Here is a 7,530-nt window from a genome sequence, read left to right on the forward strand (position 1 = left end):
GTTTGGAGCCTCCTTAGGTTTAAAGTTTTTGCAGGCAGTTTATTTATTTGCATGCGCACTTGTGAGACTTTTTAAAGAACTTATGGAAACAACTTATAAGTTATAACATGTCCATAAGTTGTTTTCAGCTTATTTATTTGCATAGAGTATAATAAGTGCTTATGCCTTAAGTACTTATTTATTGGATATAGAGTCTAAATCAAATATTTGAGAATTAAAGTGAGGATTATTACAGCATATAGGATGGTAGAAAGCTCTTCTATTGATTGTATCTTCCACTTTTCAAAATCATTTTCTGTAAAGGCTGCTATGATCAAGAATTGGATCAATCTAAAGAAACATGTGAATGAAGTCATTGTGAGTTTAGCTGGATACTTTTTCACAACAGGATCCTGCACAAAAATTTACAATTCTTGTTATAAAATTGATAATTGAAAATGTTTAGGGTTTAAACTTTAGGTATTTCCCGGTGTATGATTATTGATAATTATACCTGAAAAACTATCCAACCGGCCCATGATAAACAATGTCCAAGCAAGAATATGCAACCCCATGTCCAATTTTGATTTTTTGTTGAAGAGGTGATGTTTTCTTGCATTTGAATAGGTAGTTTTTTTTCTTTTTAACTGTGAAAGTGTTGTTCATCTCACTTTCATTCTAAAGTAGGAAAACCATGGATAAAACATGGATCTGTGCCGATCGAATGACCAAAGAGTACGAGAGTGGGGTTTTGGAATTCGTTAAGTATGCTGTTCAACACGCTGAAAACCCCAGACGAATGCATTGTCCTTGCTTGCGTTGTTGTTATATTGGTAAGGTTGACGCACATGGATTGAAATCGCATTTGCTGAGGCATGGAATTGATCAAAGTTATCAATGTTGGATATTTCATGGTGAGAAAATTAACGAGAATGTTGAATCGAGTGGAAAAAGTAGTACGACCTATGCTTCATACGACAAAGACACGGAAACATACGATTGTGATCGAGTTGAAGAGATTGTAGAAGCACTGGAAGAAGATCTTCATGATTGTCCTGAAATGTTTGAGAGGATGGTAAGCGATGCTGAGAAACCGTTGTACAAAGGTTGCACTAAATTCTCAAGACTTTCTGCGGTATTAAAGTTGTACAACTTAAAGGCGGGTAATGGATGGTCGGATAAAAGTTTCACAGAGTTGTTGGCCCTTATGAGAGAAATGCTACCGGATGATAATGTTCTTCCTAATCGAACCTATGAGGCAAAAAAATGTTGTGCTCTATTGGCATGAGCTATGATAAGATACATGCTTGTCCTAACGATTGCATTTTGTTTCGTAACGAATATGCAATGTTAACTGAGTGCCCTAAATGCGGTTTGTCTCGATATAAGAAAAGATTATCTCCCGCAAAAGTCTTATGGTATTTTCCGATAATTCCGAGATTTAGGCGCATGTTTCGTAGTGAAACCGATGCAAGACATCTTACTTGGCATGCAGATGAAAGAATTATTGATGGAATGTATCGGCATCCGGCTGATTCACCACAGTGGTCGAAGATTGATAATGATTATCCTGAGTTTGGATCAGAAGCAAGAAACCTTCGATTGGCATTATCTACTGATGGAATGAACCCACATGGTCTTCAAAGTATCTCACATACCACATGGCCTGTGATTCTTATGATTTATAACCTACCTCCGTCGCTATGTATGAAGCGTAAGTACATGATGTTATCTATGTTAATCTCTGGGCCTAAACAACCAGGGAATGACATAGACGTATACTTGACACCTCTGATCGAAGATTTAAAGATTTTGTGGGAGAACGGTGTGGAGGTTTATGATGGATATAGGAAAGAAAGTTTCAATTTGAGGGCGATGTTGTTTGGCACAATTAATGATTTTCCAGCATACGGGAATCTATCTGGGTATAGCATTAAAGGTCAACGTGCGTGTCCTGTTTGTGAAGACGGAACCGATACGATTCGATTGGAACTTTGCCAGAAGAATGTGTTTCTCGGTCATCGTAGATTCTTACATTCTAAACATCACTACCGTGGGTGGAGAAAAGCATTCAATGGAGACACCGAACATCGTAGAGCTCCACCCGCATTGTCAGGTGAACAAGTTTTTGAAAAGGTGAAAGATGTGCGTACTGAGTTTGGCAAGCCTTTTGCACATAAGATTGTGAAAGGTGGGTGGAAGAAAAGGTCGATATTTTTTGAATTGCCATATTGGAAGTCTTTGTACGTGAGACATTTTCTCGATGTTATGCATATTGAAAAAAACGTATTTGAAAGTGTTATCGGTACATTACTCAATATAAAAGGCAAGTCTAAGGATGGCCTTAAAGCAAGGGAGGACATGTTAAAAATGGGAATGAGAACTGAATTAGCACCCGTGAAGAAAGGAAGACGAACATATCTACCACCTGCTGCTTTTACTTTATCTAGAAAGGAGAAAAAAAATTTGTGTAAGTCTCTGAGTGAAGTTAAGGTTCCAGAAGGATACTCATCTGATATCAGAAGACTTGTTTCTATGAAAGACCTCAAGTTGAAGAATTTGAAGACACATGATTGCCATGTTATAATGGAACATTTTCTACCGATAGGTATACGTTCTATTTTGCCAGAAAAAGTAAGAAGTGCCATAACTAAATTGTGTTTTTTCTTTAGGTCAATTTGTAGTAAGGTGATCGATCCCGAGATCTTACCAACACTACAAAAAGAGATTGTAATTACCTTGTGTGAGCTTGAAATGTATTTTCCTCCGTCTTTTTTTGACATAATGGTTCATTTAGTTGTTCATCTTGTGAAAGAGACACAGTTGTGTGGACCAGCTTATATGAGATGGATGTACCCTGCTGAACGGTATATGAAAATATTAAAAGGGTACGTGAAATCCCGAAGTCGACCAGAGGGTTGTATTGTTGAACGATACATTGTTGAAGAAGCTGTTGAGTTTTGTACTGAATATTTGTCTAACGTTCAATCGATTGGACTCCCCAGAGCTCAGATTTTCGACAAAATGGAAGGTAAAAAATTAATTGGGAATAAAATTGTGACAATATCAAGGGATGAACGGGATCAAGTTCATTTGTATGTTCTGCACAATAATAATGAGGTTGAGCCATATGTTGAAATGCACAAGGATGTACTCCGAAGGTTAAATCCGAACAGAAATGAAAATTGGATAGTTATAGAGCACAATCAAAGTTTCATACAATGGTTGAAGGATCATATTTATTTGAAGCGCTCTTCAGATCCTTCTTCGGTAACAGAAAGGTTGAGATGTTTGGCATATGGTCCAAGTTTGCATGTGTTTTCTCATAGCGCATATTCAATTAATGGATACACATTTTATACCAAAGAACAAGATGATAAGAGTACTATGCAAAATAGTGGTGTCACCGTGCTAGCTGAAGCAATGCATATATCAAGTATGAAGGACTTAAACCCCAAATATGCAAATTTGTCATATTTTGGAGTTATTGAGCACATTTGGGTGTTTGATTACGAGAAGTTTCAGATTCCCATCTTTGGTTGCAAGTGGGTGAATAGTAGTGGCATACGAATGGATAAGTCTGGATTTTTGCAAGTTGATCTTACTAGGGTGGGGTACAAAGATGAACCTTTTATTCTAGCATCTCAAGCTAAACAAGTGTTCTATGTGAATGACCCGAAGAGTACAAAATGGTCTATAGTGCTTTTCTCTAACAAAGTGACTGATGATAGCGGTGTCGATCAATGTGATATTGATGTTGAGAATGAGTCACGCATTAGACGGAATGAGTTGAATAGAAATGATGAAGTTGAGGATCTTATACCGGATGAGTCATATATAAGAAACGATCATAATGAGGGAATTTGGATCAATTCATCCGTACGCATTGCTAAGAAACAAGTGATTAATATTCCAACAAAGAAAAGAAAGAGATGTTAGTGACTTAGTAGGTAAATTATCCATGGTTTCTTTATTTTTTGTTTTCATTTGTTTTGATTATAAGTTATATGTGGTAATGCATGATTTCATTATATTTTTGTATTCAATTGCTTTGATTATAAGTTATATCTGATAATGCATGATTTCTTTATTTTTTTGTTTTCAATTGTTTTGATTATAAGTTATATTTGATATTTGATGGTTTCCTTGGTTTATTACAGGTTAGACATGGCTGATGACCAACATGAGGAAGTTAGTAAAGTATCCGCGGAAGAAGAAATCCGAAGAGGCATCACAGTAATGCGAAGGGTGGTCCAAGGAAGATCTCGAGGCATCATACTAGATGTCTCTTGGAACAACCAGGGACAACTTATAGAACCTAATGGGCATACCTTAACTAGTTTCATCGGTGCACTAGTAAGGAATGAAATTCCCATTACATGTGATGATTGGAGAAATAAAGAGTTGAAAGAGTCCAAAGAAAAAATTTGGAGTGAGATAAAGGTACAATCATTTGGCCCTTAATTATACGGTATCAATTATGTTTTTTCAATTACCGATACTAACTATCAATCTGTATGTTTTTCTTAGCGATGTTTTAACATCGAAGACGAAAGAAGAGGGTTTTGTATGAAATTGGCCGGAAAGCTTCTTAGAGGATTTCGGACATTTTTATCATCCAAGTTCCTTAAGGATGCGGATGGTAATTTTGTGGATGCGGAGCTTCCTAGAAAATATGAAAGTTTGATATCGGCTGAAGAATGGGAAGCTTTCAAATCCAAAAGACAAGACCCGACTTTTCAAAGAATAAGTGCTACAAATCGGGAAAGAGCATCAAGTCCCGCATATCCGTACCGAAAAGGACGTGTCGGATATGGACGCTTAGAACAATCCATGGTAAGTATTTATAAATTGCGAAAACAAATTTGTTCATCATATATTAGTTTTATCTGATCAAATTGTATGACTTAATGTGTAGCTGCAGAAGGAGGAAAGTTCAGAAACATCTCTTCCTGCACATGTTTTGTGGAAGGAAGCCCGTGTGGGCAAATCTGGAGTTCTTCAAGAAGACGTTTTAAACGTATACCAGAAATGTGTAAGTATAACATTTTTTCATTAATTGAATAACATTTTTATACACAAATATTTGACAAGTATACGGTATTCATCTGATTTTTCAGAAGGAGCTATCTCAGACTCTATCTCCCGATGATACTAAGAACATACTTAGTCGGGCATTAGATGTCCCTGAGTATTCTGGTCGGGTGAGGGGTAAGGGATTTGGAGTCACTCCGACCTCCCTCAGTGTTAAAAAAGGAAAGGCTCCTAGTAATCGGGAGCTTCATGCAAGATTGGAAGCCATGCAAGCTGAGCTTGATGCATTGAGGAGAGAAAGAGAGGCTAGCGCCTCAACGGTATACAGAGATGCTTCGGACAAAAACAGTATCAACTGTACCTTTCAACCGAACATTCCAGAGGTAATTACATATAATTGTCTTAAATTGAACTATTTGCTTAAATTATGTATTTGACATATATACACATTAACGATTTCTTGTTATTATTGGTTTTAAGGCATTTCCCATTGTCAGCTGTATTTGTCGTCACCACACTATCGGATGGTTGGCAAGGGAAAAGTGCATAACGTTAGCGGAGTATTACTCCACACTAGAGAGCTCCCTGCTGGATGTTTGAAGGTATCAGTTGATATTGCAGTTGACCCGAATGCATTATTACCATATCCTAGCGATGATTCGGATGCAACAACGGTGCACGAAGCAGTAGGTTCGTTTGTTGCATGGCCGACAAACCTCATATGCGTAGGATATGAGGTATGCTTAAAACTTATGTTAACTTTAATGTGTATATTCAAAGTTTAAAATTTATGCTTAAAATTTTACTTACATATTTTCCTTGATTATGTTAAATAGACTCCCACAAAATCCAAATCAAGAAAAGAGGTAATATACAATTATATGACATATATTCATGGAAGTTGTTACATTCTTAATTTGATCTAACTATTTATATGACATGTAGGTTCAAGAAAATGAGGTTAGCAATGCCTCCGCACAACAAATAAAGGAGGTTAGGAACGCCTCCGCACGGGTAAAAAGTTCTGGTGCTAAGAAGACCGTAGCTAGGAAAAAACGTACCACCAAGTATAGGTCGTGCCTCAGGACATTTATAGAGATGACCGATATACCGACCGGAGGTGTTCGGACTATACATATGGAGGAAGGGATTTTCGGCTTTGCTCACGACCAAATGATTGGTAATGAAGACTTCATGCAAGTTTTTGGTCATGAAGAAATCGGCGTCAACGTTGTCAATACATATATTAGGTAAATCCGGTCTACTTTGTTTTATTAATTAAACAACTTATGTTAATGATGTTTACTTTATGTTAATCCGGTTTACTTTATGTTTCAAAAGAGGTGTTAATGATGTTTTTATATTAGGTTTTTGTATGACAAAATGATGCGCCCCAATGATTTGGACGAGTCATTCGGATTCTTAGCACCCGCGAGCATCAACTTAGGTTTAATCTTAAATAGACCGGATACCGTGACGGAGTACGTTCTTCGGACCCTCAATGACAATAAAGATGCGAAGAAGTTGTTTTTTATACCGTTTAATACCGGGTTAGCATTTCATTCTAAATTCATCTATTATAATTATTTTCCAAGTTACCATCTAACATTTGCCTAATCATTACAGTGGACATTGGTTGTTGCTCGCAATCAATCCTATCCGAGAAATTGTGTATTATCTTGACTCGTTAGGAAATGATTGGACAACATACCCGGATATGAAGTTCCTAATTGACACGTAAGTGAGAATGTTCAAAAATTTTCTTAGTTTATGTGAATTGTTCTAATTGCTTCATTTTTATTTTATTAGCATCCTACAAGCTTTTCGGGCCCAACGAGATATCCAAACCTCAAGGAGGGGCGCCAACCGCATTACATGGATTAAAGTGGCGGTATATTTTTAATTACCACATTTTTTATTATATTAGTGATGACACTTGATAAAACTTAGGATTTATAATCCATATTTTTTTTTCATGTAGTGTCCTCAACAACGTAATCAAATAGATTGCGGGTATTTCGTGTTGAGGTTTATGCGGGATACTCTTGCTTTGGGCCGATTAGTGATTCCCACCGATGTATGTATTTCTAACTTATGAGTTATTTTTATATTTACACATATCTCATATAATTAAATAGTTGGAATTAATTCAAAATATGTTATATTATTATGTAGTACTTTGAGGAATTCAAGTGTGCATTTTATACAAAGGATCAAGTGGACGAAATCAAAGAGGAGTGGTGTCAATTCATGATAGAGCTCAAAGTTTTTTCATAAATTTGTGTAATTTTGTAGTATATTTGTAATATATGTAATGACTTGTAAATGTGTACATAAATTTGTAGTATATGTAATGACTTGTAAATGTGTACATAAATTTGTATATATTTTGATACATTTAAGGCAAAATTGGTTTGAATTGGTATATATATATTTGTTAGCCAAAAATTGGTAGAAAAAAGGCCAAAATGGCATGTATAAAATGTGATTCTGTCTGTCAAAATCTGGTTGAAAACA

The sequence above is a fragment of the Lathyrus oleraceus genome, chromosome 7 (assembly GCF_024323335.1).
Source record: "Lathyrus oleraceus cultivar Zhongwan6 chromosome 7, CAAS_Psat_ZW6_1.0, whole genome shotgun sequence".
NCBI lineage: Eukaryota > Viridiplantae > Streptophyta > Magnoliopsida > Fabales > Fabaceae > Lathyrus > Lathyrus oleraceus.